We start from the raw sequence: 13111 nt of genomic DNA, 5'->3' as shown, positions 1-13111 counted from the left end.
CGGCCGAGCTTTTTATAGCCGCTGTGCAGTGGGCTCCAGCCCTAAAAAGGGATGGTCTCACAGTCCAAGCCCGTGGGTTTAAATCCGGTCATCACTCAGTGCCCCTAGGGAAGCTGGCCACTCCTGCTCAGACTGGGGCTGGCCTCATTCCTGGAATCCAGCTGGTCAAGACCAGCAGAGCCCAGCAGAGCTGCGGCCAACCAAGCCTTCACGTGATACAGCCGAGAAAGAAACAGCTGTCGCGAGTCGCTGAGATGCTGGGCGGGGCTGTTCCTGCAGCCGAAGCGACCACCGCACCTGTCTCTGCTCCTCTGGAAACACTGAAGCATCTTCTGAGCCTGAGCGGAGGACACTGGACACCTTCGTCACGTCCTTCAGCCCCGTCGCACCCTCTCACTCAGCTTGGATTCGCCTCACCTTGCCCCCGGGGGCAGGACCACAGCTCCTACAGGAAATAAAATGGCTCTGGATTCTGCCATCTCCCTTGGCTTCAGATCCTGCTGACGGTAGCGACACTGACGTCTACGTAGAATCACGTCAGTCACTGGGCAAGGGACTCCTGGATTTACTGTGCTTCGCAGGCACTGCGTTTTTCACAAACTGAAGGTTGGTGGCCACCCTGCACCGAGCAAGTCTATCGATGCCATTTTTCCAACAGCATTTGCTCGTTTCGTGTCTCTGCGTCACATTTTGGTAATTCTCACAATATCTCAAACGTTTTCATTATTATTATATCTGTTATGGTGACCTGTGATCTCTGATGTTACTGTTGTAATTGCTTTGGCACATTTTAGCAATAAAGTATTTTTTTGGTGAAGGTATGTACATGGTGTTTTTAGACAAAACGATATTGCACATTTAGTAGACTACAGTGTAATATAAACATAACTTTTATACGCACTAGGAAACCAAAGACTTCGCATGACTTGCTTTATTGCAATAGTCGCTTTATTGCTGTGGTCTGGAACCAAACCCGTGAGATCCCCAAGGTGCCCGTGGTGAGTTCCAAAATCACACCTTGCAGCATCTCCCAGATGGCCTCGGCAGCATGTCAGGAAGTCCTAGGGGTCAGGGGGGTGGTTTCTGATTAAAGGTACCTGGCAGAGGCTTTGTTCACCCTTCGGGAACGTCCTAACACGTTAGACTATTAAAGGCCCTGAGAAGTCCTGCAATGAGAAAACCCGTTTACTTGTATTTAACCCTGTATTTTCCCCACCATGTTACATTGTTTTCATGTACCCCTGTTGAAGACTGTATTATTTGTTCACAATTATCTGTTTCCCCCCAGTTCCCAAGCTCCTCATGGTCAGAGCTTCTCCACCCTCCTGACTTGGGGCCTGGCCACTTTGCTTCAGCTGAGGGAGGTGGAGTGCGTGTGCTGTTTGCTGGACTCCGGCCTCTGGCTCCTGCCCTCCAGTTCTCACGGAATGTGACCAAGAAATAAGCAGCTGTTGTGAGTCTCTGAGATGCTGGGTGTGTCTGTGCTGCAGCCAAAGCTGACAGATGCAGAAAGTGGTACCCGAATGATGACCATGACAGCATCGTGACATTGGCTTTGGTGTAGAGAAAACTCATAGGAGGCTGCAAGAGCGGAGACCATGTCACGACGTAGCCAAACAATCCCTGAAACAGATGCCTGTGATGACTGGGAGGGCAGACCCCGCACCCAGTGAGCACGTGGCCCTGGGGAAGAGGCTCAGAGGCAGGTCCTCGGCACTGAGTTGTCCTCAATCGGCTGCCTCTGATCGAAGGTACCACAAGAGGAGGGTCTGTTCACGGAAGGGGGAAAGGGGCATCCAGAAATTCTGGGGTCCAAGATGCAACTGCTTCTCTTGAATAAAAGCAAAAGATTTCAGATTAAGACTCGGCCTGGGGACAAAGACCAGATCAGAGAACGGGGTGCCCGCCGTCTGATGGGGTGGAGGTGCTCTTAGCAGGAAACTGCGGTGAAGAGGACACACCTGGAAAAGCCTGTGCTGGTCTCAGCTCTGCTCAGCCTGATTCCACACCACCCCCACCTTCTCTTTCCAGACCCCAGGCCGAGGGGTAGCCTTCCTCGGGGCCGTGATGATCTCGTGTGAGGTGTGGCGGGCAGGATAATGACCCCCCAAACACATACACACCCTGATGCCTGGAATCCATGAATACGTGACCTGACATGGCAAAAGGAAGTTTGCCGATGGGATTAGGTGAAGGGTCCTGGGATGGGGGTTATCCTGGATTATACAGGTGAGTCCAGTGTCATCACGAGGGTCCCCAGGGACCAGGAGGATCCGAGTCAAAGAGAAGAAATGACAGCAGGAGCAGAGTCCAGGGGGGAGAGGACCCCGGGCTGCTCACTGTGAGGATGGAGAACGGGGACGTGAGCTGAGGAGAGCGGGCGCCTCTAGAAGCTGGAAAAGGCAAGAAACGGATTCTCCCTGGAGGCTCCAGCAGGAGCCCGCCCTGCCCACACCTTGACTTTAGCCCCGTGAGCCTATTGGGGACGTCTGAACACCAGAACTGTAAGAGAATAAATTCTGCTTGTTCTCCACCACCTCAGCCACACGTGAAGCCCGTGGGCCACAAAAGCCCGCTCCCCCACCGGGAAGCAGGCACTCGGGTCCCGCCCTCACCCCACAGGTGAGGTTGTGCTCACAGAGCGGGATCAGGGCCCTCAGTCAAGGAAGCCGTGCCGACCACCGGCAGGTCTCAGGCCTTGGGGGAGGGGTCCAGACTGTCAGACGGGGGGGCACAGAGAATGCTGTGCACTCAGCCCGGGGCTGCTGGCCCCCAGGTTCCACGGGGTCCCCAAAGAGCCCTCCTGCACCCACAGCATCAGGACCCCAGGGCGATCCTCACGCGTGGGTCTCGGGGTCCCATTCCAGATCCAGTGAATCGACCTCACCTGCCCGTGGAGCCCGGGAACCTCCTTTGTTCAACGGCCTTTAGGGGGAGGCCAGAGGCCCAAGAACGTGGGGGCTGCCATGGCAGAGTTTGCATTCGGGTAGAGGCATGGGGCCAGACCACAGGTGACCATCCTCAGGTCTGTGTGCCCCTCGCCAGTGCCATTCCTTAGCCCTCAGGGGCACGGGGTGGAGAGGCTGGCATCCGTGCTCTTGAAGAGGTCCCCCTGCATGCCGGGGTGGCCACTGTCCCCCTGTGCTCCTGGGTCACCACGTCCCTGCTTCCCTTGAGAGAGGCTGGCACGCACAGATGTTGGCACGTCCCGCATGGGGCTGTGTCATCACCCTGGGTCCCTCCAAGGTGGGAGGGCACGTGTGGCAGACCGCAGCCCCCCACAGCCAGGCCAACCAGGCGGGGCCAGCCGAGGCCAGGTGACCCAGCAGAGGAGGTGCGTGAGGGGGGCTTTCACTGCTGGTTCTTCTCCAGGGAGGGCCAGCACCCTGCGGGGTGTCCACGGTGAATTCTGCCCGTGCCGAGTACTTTGTATGTACTAGGAGTGGTGCCGGGGGTCCCCTCTCCAGAGGACCAGCCCCCCTTCGATGGGTGGGGGGCACAGGGGACCAAGAGGGGAGCTGAAGCTTCCCACTGTGGGAGCCAACATGGCCCTGTTGCCCAGCTAGGGAGTTTTCTACGGGCATCAAGGTCCCAAAGCCAGGCTCGCGGCAGCAGCACCGCCCCAGCACCCCTACCGGCGACAGTCCGGAACCTCCCCCATCACTGGTTACCCGGGTGAAGAAGCGTCTTGTCAACCCCCGCCCCCACCCCTCACGCGTTACCCCCGACTCAGAACCTTAGTGCACCTGTTCCCTGGAGGCTTAAACAGGACTTTGCTTTCTCACAGTCTGGAGGCTGGAAGTCCGAGACCCAGGTGTTGGCAGGTTGGTGCCCCTGGACTCTGTGAGGGGGAATCTGGTCCAGGCTTCTCCCCAGCTTCTGGTGTTGCCGGCAACCCCTGGCATTCTGTTCCGTGGCTTGTAGATGCATCGCCCGATCCCTCTCCTCCGTGCTCACGTGGCGTCTCTCTGTGTGTGTGTACAGATTTACCCCTTTTTACAAGAACGGTCCTATTGGAGTGGGGCCCGCCCTAATGACCTCCTCTTCACTCAGTTACCTCCATAAAGATCTCATCTCCAAATATGGCTGAATTCTGAGGCAGGGGAGGGTATGACTCCAGTACATCTTTTGGGGGGACACGATTCCACCACTACACTTAGTGAACAGTTCTCCTTAAAGACCCTCTCACCCCCTCCCCCACCCCCGTTTCCTGGTTGCCATAGAGAACGGAGCTTCCTGGGGGCCGTCCTGGACTCTAACACTCCCGCCCCCCAGAGCCACCCCGTCAGGACCACACAAGCGGGTGCTGGCATCTCCTCCTCACATGCTCCAAGGGGCCGCCCGACAGCCTCTGACACCGTGGAGCCCGGAGGCGCAGGAGAACACCCACACGGGCAGCCTCACGTTCCACGCCCCTAGCCCAGCACCCGGAGGGTCCACGCCCACGTGGTCCCCCATCCTTGCATCTGCTGGCCCTGCGATTCCTTCCGTATCCCTCGAGGGCAGTGCTGAGCCCACCCCGAGATCATGGGGGAGGGGCTCCAGGAGAGAGGGGTGTCCTGCAAGACACCTGCCTCAGCTGAGGTCTCTGGGTGGCAAAGGGAGGGGCCTGTGCTCCTCTAGGGGTCAAGGGTCTGCCTCTGCTGCCAGAGGACTAGGGACCCTCGGGCCCAGAGACTCAGGTGCCCCCACCGTGTGTCCCCAGCCGGGTTCTCGGGGTCCTGCTCCTCTGCTATCACAACCCCACCCATGTCACAGGAGACCCTCAGAGGCCAAGCACCCAGCCACCCTTGCAGCCCTGCCACCCACCGTTACGTCCTGGGCCTGCTTTCAGCGGGGTCTGCCTGCAGTTTCAAGGGAACTTGGTACGACCGCATCCCTCCCCGTTCCACTGCCCTGTCATCCATCAGCCACCCTAACCCACAGCCTTCTCTCGCTGAGGCTTTCAGCACAGGACACAGAGGCTGTCCTGCCACGGTCCCCATCGACGCTGTTACCCTCGCTCAAGTCACTGCCCCGGTCACTGCACGCCCAGCCTCTCACCTTCCACCTGTATCTCCGCCCCCGCTGAGAGCCTTAGCCCCACCAGGGCCCCAGACCAACGAGAGATCAGCTCCAAAATGCCTTCCTGACGGTCTGCCTTCCAGGGCCACCTGGGTCTGGGCCCTGCAGAAAACACAGCCTAATAGGGAGGCTTTGGGGCTGCTGTCCAACCAGGGAGCAGTGGGGAGGGAAGTGGAGGCGGGCGGCCACCAGGTCAGGCCCCCATGGCACAGCGGCCTGTGCCCGGGGCCTTCCCTCCTGCAGGGAAGAGGAGGTGACCATCCACTGTCTCAGCTCCCCGCCCTCAGGGTGTTCCCTTTGCAGACTCTGGGCACCGCCCTGTGGCAGCGTCAGCAGGATGCCCTCCGGGGCCGGCAGGTGTCACAGCTCACACCTCCGTGGGCTGGGAAGAGAGCAGGTGTGGCTGGAGCGTCTGCGTGGAGTGTGGGGATATCTGAAACAGCAGGTGCAGAACCCAGAGGCCGGGGCCCAGGCTTGCCCAGGGTGACACTCGGACAGGGTCATCGCTAGCCATACAGCCAGGGCTGGACGGGGAGGCCCCATCCCCGTTAGTCAGCACCGGACAGCAGCTCAGGTGATGTGCGGGCAGGAGAGTGAAGTAAGAGGCATTAAGAGGAGGAAAGAAAGCCAAGTGCTTCCAGGGGCATGATCCAGTGCCGGAAAATCCACCAGAATCAGTTAAAGGCTGTTCTAAGCCACGGGAAAAGTCAGCCATGTGACCTGGTCAAAATTAATGTAGAGAAGCCCATGGCTCTCTTACAGGCAAACAACCCACCCGAAGCTACAATGGAAGAAAATGTCTGTGTAAAATAGCAACTGGTAAAAAAGATTAAGTAGCTCGGGGTGACTCAGAAATGTGCAAGATCTAGATGAAACTGGCCAGCCTTCCTGAACTAATCAGTACATTTAATAAAAATCCCCCTAAAATAGATAAACAACAAGGACCCACTGTATAGCACAGGGAACTATATTTAATACCTTGTAATAACCTATAATGGAAAAGAATCTGGAAAAGAACAGATACATATATGTGTCTAACCGAATCATTTTGCTGTTCACCTGAAACTGACACAACATTGTAAATCAACTACACTTCTATTAAAAAAAATTTTAATCCACCTAAAATATGCCATGCAGCTTTTTATTGGAACCAATCAGATTTTAAAGTCCACACAGGGGACTTCCTTGGTGGCGCAGTGGTTAAAAATCCACCTGTCAATGCAGGGGACACGGGTTTGAGCCCTGGTCCGGGAAGATCCCACATGCTGCACAGCAACTAAGCCCGTGCGCCACAACTACTGAAGCCCACGCGCCTAGAGCCCGAGCTCCGCAACAAGAGAAGCCACCGCGATGAGAAGCCCATGCGCCACAACGAAGAGTAGCTCCCACTTGCTGCAACTAGGGAAAACCCGCGTGCAGCAATGAAGACCTAATGCAGCCAAAAATAAATAAATAAATTTTTAAAAATAAATAAAATAAAGTCCACACAGAAAGGGAAGCATGAAAGAATGCCCAAATCTGGCCCACTGGCTGGTCTTGTGAGCTATCAATGGTTTATGCACATTTTAATGGTTGGAAAATATCAAAAGAAGAGTAGTCTTTTGTGACACAGGGAAGTAATGAGATGTAGGTGTCAGTGTCCATAACTGCAGCTTTACTGGCACACAGCCGGTCCACCTGCTGACCTTTGTCTGTGACCACCTCTGTGCCCCGACGGCAGAGCTGGCTTGTGGCAACAGAGACCTGACCCGTGAATCGTAAACTCCTCACTCTCGGGGCCACCCCTGCTCTGGAGTACCACGCAGCCAGACTTGGCCCCAGCTCCCCAGGGCTCCCTGAGTCCTGCCACGTGCCAGGCTGTGCCAGGCTCCAGGAAGACGGGGGTCTGGGGTTGTGGGGGTCCCTGCCCTGGTGAGCTGAACTTCCAGCCAGAGAGATAGACAGTAAAACATGTGACGGGGTGGGTTCTGGCTGGGGCACCCAGGCAGGCCCTCTGGGAGGAGAACCCTAACACACTCAGAGTGGCACAAGCGAGCCACACCAGCATCTGGAGGGCGGGTGCTTTGGGAGACGGGAGAGGCAGGTGCAAAGGCCCCGGGGCAGGAACGCCCCTGGAGAGCGGTGCAGTCAGAGCGGGGACCCAGGGCTCACCAGACACCACGGTGACCCCCTCACAGGGCTGTTCTGTGGCAGAAGGGGGTGTAAGGCACAAGAGGCAGCACAGAGCTGGACCCATCATAGGAGCTGGTGAGGAGTAGGACCCGCAGTTGGCCGAGGAGCTGCGGGTCCAGGACAGGGAGGAGGTGCAAACCTGGAGAATCTGGACTTTGTGTTGACAAGGACTGTCCTCTAGGCCGAGCCTCAGACGGCCTCCTGGAGCCCCGTCCCCCACTAGGCCTTGTCCTTGGGCCCTGCCTTCAGCCTGCCCAGCTCAGGGGTAGCAAGAATCCCCCCTGAATCAGTGAGGGGAGAGTGCCCCCAGCCCTGAGACCTGATCAGTGTCGATATCCGATCAAATTCCTTCTCCCCGACCCTCACGTCCCCCACCCTGGCCCCCCTTCAGCAAGAATCCCCCCCCCTTAGTGTCTGCTCTTCTAATTTTCCACCCCCTCCCCAGTCCTGCACTGCGGCTATAACTCAGCTTGTCCTGTTGTATGCGGACGGGAGCCTGACCCCTCTCCCCTGCTGCAGCAGTCCCGAGGGAAGACCTCCTTACCATCCGAACAAGTGTCAGAGTGATGCCTTCTCTGGCAGCGACCCCCCACCCTGGTCTCGCCCGGCCCCAGCCAGAGCCTCAGCTCTCCCTGACCATCCTGAGACCGCAGCCCACGTCCGAGAGGGGCCCTACCCTAGACAGTGCCGGGGGCCAGCCTGAGACTGGGGCACGCCTGTTCATCGAGCCGCAGTGCGTCCCATCATGGCGACAACCCCACGAGGGCGCCCACCACCCCCGCCAGGAGGGCAGCTCGGCCCGACTTCATTAATCTAACGCTCGCTCACGTGTCAAGGTGCACGGCAATTTCTGTAAAAATGATCTGCCTGCTAATTAGGCTGTTTATAACTTGTTTCCCTGGTCGCTAATGATAATTAACATGCAAATTAGCTCGGGGAGGGAAGGCTCTGGGGCCCCCAGTTCATTACCACGTTAATTACTGTTTGCATACTTAAGCATCACAGATATAAATGGCGGCATTTAGTGTAATGGGCAAGATGATAATTATACCAACGACATTTTGAAAAGTCATTTTGCTGTGTTATTTTTCTGTGTGATTAATGCTTCCATGCCTGGTTGATAAACTTCGTTAGTTCAAACCAATACAGGCTCCGTACACAAACCGGCCAGCAGGCGCAGCCCATTAATCTCCCCCCATTCCCCTGATGGCTACAAAGTTTCGGAGGAAGGAAAAAGGCAAAGGAGAAAGTTGGGCAGCTTTGGGGGAAGGAGAACTTCCCGAACTTCTTGCTTTTAAGCAGCTGGTTCCTTGGAATCTGCTCTCACAGCCACGGCAGCTGGTAACTGTTTAAGGTGCTGAATCTGGGCAGACCTGTGACTCAAGGCCAGCCTCCTCTCAGGGAGCCGGGCCGGGCTTCACTCTTTCCTTTCTTCCTACCCTCCCTCCTTCCCTCCTTCTTTCCGTCCCTCCTTCCCTCCTTCCCTCCCACCTGTCAGGCAGGTGCCTGCTGGGCAGTGGCAGCCCTGTCCTGCAGGAGCCAACATTCCAACAACAAAATCCCATAACAGACAAGTGGATGAGGCTGGGCAGTGAAGCAGGCGAGGGAGCAGAGGGGAACAGGGAGCTGTTTTATATGAAAGGGGGTCAGAGAAGGAAGTGAGGGAGGACGTGTGGCGGCAGAGGGGCAGGCAGTGCAAAGGCCCTGGGGCAGGAACAAGCTTGTCAGGGTACGGGGTGGGGCGGGCCCAACAACGGGGCCAGTGTGGCTTGGCCGAATGACCAGGGTGCTGGGCGGGGCAGGTCCCAGGGGCAGGAGCTGTTGGTTTAGGGGAGCCCCAGAAGCCTCCCTGATAAAAAGAGGGGCCTTCTCCATCAGCCTAGGACTCAACATCGCACACCTGCTCCTTCTAAAAGGAGAGCTTCACCCACAATGGTGCCCCTAAGGCGGAGGCGCCCTTGGCAAGCCACAGCCACTGTAATTGAGATTAAAAGACAGGTGGGCGATGGGTGAGGAGAGCAGTGGGGACGCACCTCCCCCGCTGCATTATTGATGGAGGGATGATGATCCGGACAGGCGTGGTCCCCGTGCCAGCCTGAGCGCTGCTGGGCCTGCGGGAAGCTCGGGGCGAGGCCAGCAGAGGGAGGGGTCCATGCCCATGGGTGGTCAGCAGAGAGGGGGAGGGGCCCGAGAGGAGGGGTCTCCCCGTCCCAGGCTCCCGGCTCCAGGCTCCAGAGGACTGTGCGGCCTGCAGTTCCTGCCGATCTGGCAGGAGGGATGAGAAGCTGAAATTTCATCTGGTGACGACCAAGCCCCGGCCCACCCCGGTCCCCTGGATCCCACCGGTGTCCCTGTGGTGTCCCCCACTGCTGTTCTGGGGTGTTCGGCCACTGCTCCACAGGTGAGCCTCCAGGGCTGAGGGGGGGCTGTTCAGAGCCGGGTGGGGGGGCGGGGGGGGGGGCCGGGTCATCCTGAGCCCTGGCAGCCAGGGGGCTCTGGTGGCTCACACACCCTGGGAGCGCACCCTGGGGAGCACAGGATGGTGGGGGTCGCTGAGCCCAGAGAAATGACCAGAGCTGCTCCTGGCGCCTGGGGAGAGAGGAGAGCACCCCTGAGAGCCCAAGGTCAGCTTTGGGGGAGCTGGGTGCAGTCACAGGCTGTTGCTAAGAGCCCCCCTTTCTGACCGAGGTCGGTGGAGAAGCAGGGAGCCTGACTTGCTGGCTGGTGCCTGGGGAGGAGGGGGCAGGCACGTTGGAGGCCAGTAGGCTGGGGGTCCCAGGAGAGCTCCCAGGGAGACAGGAGGGGCTACACGGGCCCTCCCCTCCCTCGTGTGTGGGGTGGACAAGACCAGCTTGCCTCCAGGGTCGGGCCAAGGCCCCTGCTTAGAGCCTTGGCTGTGGAGGCGGCTCACGGGCTTCAGGAGGCCCAGCCTCCCCACCCCCGGCCGAGGAGCAGCACCCTCCGAGCCACTGGTCCTCCCTGGGCCACAGCGGACTCTGCAGGCAGCACAGCAGGAGCGGGACCAGACCCAGCACCCACCTCCCGATTTCTGAGCCCAGCGCTGGGATCAGGCCTGACCTTGGGGAGGCAGGTGCAAAGGCAGGGAATGGGCCAGGGTGAGTAAATGCACCTGCTTTTGTGGAGGTGATGGGTAAACTGATGCCCCCCGGCCCCTCTCAGAGGAGCCCCGGGGGAGGGGCTCGTGAAGATTCAGAATGAGCTGCCGACAGGGCCGGCGAGCTGGTCCCCGGGCGAGCGACCCCACTGCTCCGTGTCTTTCCATGCAAAGGGCCCAGGAGTGCCCGGCACAACCCACCTCGAAGGAGGTAAAAGCCACGCAAGTGCAAGGTCAGCCTCAAGGCCGTCACCAACCGTCCACTTTCATGAGCTGCTTTTATTCCCAACTTCTCTGCCGTGCTCCTGCTCACACCGAAGACGGTTCTGGAAACGGGGGCTCAGCGCTCTCTCCAGCTGGTGGGCCTTTATCCCAGTCAGGGCTGTGACCAGGACGGTATCTGGAAAAGGGACTGTGACATGGGCGCCCACGTCCCTTGGGGCAGCCATCGCATGGCCATCTCGGGGAGCGTAGGGAGTCCCTGCGGGGCACCGGGCGGCCCCCCTAAACCCGCCCGGGTCTGACCGCGAACACTGGGGCGGCTGGGCAGGCAGAGCGTCCTCACGGGGGGCAGCAGCGGCGCTCGGAGGCTGTCGGCTCCGGGTTGCTTCTTGCTCCATTCCTGGCTCCGTGGGGCATCCATCCAAGCGTGTTCAGTTGGAGCCTTAACGCTTCCATCACAATGACACCCCGTGTGCCCCTAAAACTGTGGGTGAGTCACAAACTCCCCACAAAGATGTGGCCTGGCCTGGCGTGTCAAGGTTTTGAGGGGCACAGCAGTGTGAAGGGCAAGTGCACTGAATCACCTCCATCTGGATACCGGTCAGAAACGGCGAGAACCCCACTGTAACGGAGAGAAAGCGGCTTCTTTTTGAATTCAGTTGTCACGCCACGGCCTGAAGCAATACACGTCTGCACACAGGATACCTGCGCCTGGTCCAGCATCCTAAAGTTGCCCTGGGGTTACCTGTATCCAGGTGTGCTGCTCCCAGGTAGGGTCTGCGATCACAGCTTCTGGCCCACCGAGACCACTGGGCTCATCCGGCCAGCGCCCGAGGGTCCACGGCCACCATGTGCCAGGGCAGAGGCTCGGGGGACCAATCAGGCTAATGTGATGGCGAATGTCAGGCAGGGCTGCCGCCTCCATGCCCCGGGCCCTTCCCACAGCCCTGTGACAGCCCAGCTCCATTACCACTCTTGCCTAATTAGGGTAATAAAATGAAAGTAATCAAAGCCATGGGAGATCTCTCACTGCTCAGCTCGGGTATTGTGCCTTTGTGAATGTCAAGGAGCTAAAGAACGGGCCAGGAGTCGGACCGGGGGGCCAGGCCCTGCTGACCACACCTGCCTGACCCTTGCAGACCTTGAGCCCAGACTCTGACTCTGCCCATGGAGCCCTCCCTAAAGGGCTGGTGGGCCACATCCCAGCGGCCAGGACCCTGGGGAGGACATCAGAGGCAGCACCCCCTCCCCTGCCCCTGCCCACCCTGCCCCACAGCATCCAGTGCCCTAGTGGGCACTCCACCTGATTCCCTGAGCCCCACAGAGGACCGGGGTTTCCTGGCATCTGGGAACCTTGACATCTTGAATTGGGAGGGGCCCTAGCCCCAAACAGGACCACATCTCCAGGGATGTGCAACTCAGCGACCTGCCCAGGGGCCCCTGCCAGGGCTGGGCTCAGCGTCTCGGACCCCAGTGCACCAGCACCGCCCCAGCAGCCGTGCCCACCTCTGCACCTCTTCACACTTACCCTCCTTGCTGCTGGGAGGGGGTGAGTCCTAAAATATCACCCCCACCCCATGCTGCCGGCCCTCCTGCACTACAGTCCGGGTGACCCTGGGCCAGCAGGTGCATGTCACAGCCCCTTAGGGCCACCTTCTGGGCCTCATCTCAGGAAGGGACAGGCCCTCTGCTCAGGAGGCCATTGGGAGTGGAGGTGGCTGGGTGTGTACACAAGGGTCTGGTCTGTCTGCCCGGCTGGGAGTAGCCTGTGGGGAGGGAGACCCAGGGCCAGTAGGAAGACCTACAGGAGCCCAGGTGGTCGGGGTGACTTGGGGGCCGGCTTCCTAGGAAGCAGCCTGCAGGGGGTGCACCAGCCCATAGAAAGGGGCCCTGAACCAGCCCGACAGTTCTGGGAATGGCAGGGCCCAGGGCTCCTGCACCTCCCTGGAGCTCCTTCCTCACCTGTGAGGGTCATGAGGACGCGTGTGCGGCTAGCCCCAGACTGCGGGCAGCTCCTGCCCGGCGCCCAGGGGCCCCATAGCCCCCACCCTCCTCCCCAGACTCAGGGCTCAGGCTGCCCAGAGCCTGGCCCTGGGGTGGCCTCTCTCCCCTCCCCTCCCTGTGCTCTGGTGGGGCAGGGTCGGCGGGGCGCAGCGGGCCTGGGGGACGGGGCGGGGTCCGAGGCGGGGGCGCGCCTGGCCGCTGGGGGCGCCGCTGAGCCGCCGAGCCGCCGGGGTGTTGACGGTGTCCCGGGAAACGGACCCGCCCTCCGGACCCGGGCGCAGCGGCGGTGGGCGCCTCTGGAAGCCCAGACGCGCGGACCCTCGGGCAGAGCTGCGTCCACCGCCCCTCCACCCGGCCGCCAGCAGGTGTAGTGGCTCGAGTCTTTCCCTTCCCCGCGCGCCCCGCACAGTCTCGGAGCACAGGCGAGTGTGAGCGCGTTTGCACATTGGGGGGCGCCTGTGTGTGCACATGCATGTGAGTGCGTGCGTGTGGGTGCACACTCGTGTGTGTGTGTGTGTGTCTCAGTGTGTGTCG

Source organism: Balaenoptera acutorostrata, chromosome 1, assembly GCF_949987535.1.
Source record: "Balaenoptera acutorostrata chromosome 1, mBalAcu1.1, whole genome shotgun sequence".
Taxonomy (NCBI): Eukaryota; Metazoa; Chordata; class Mammalia; order Artiodactyla; family Balaenopteridae; genus Balaenoptera; species Balaenoptera acutorostrata.
This window is presented reverse-complemented; position numbering follows the sequence as displayed.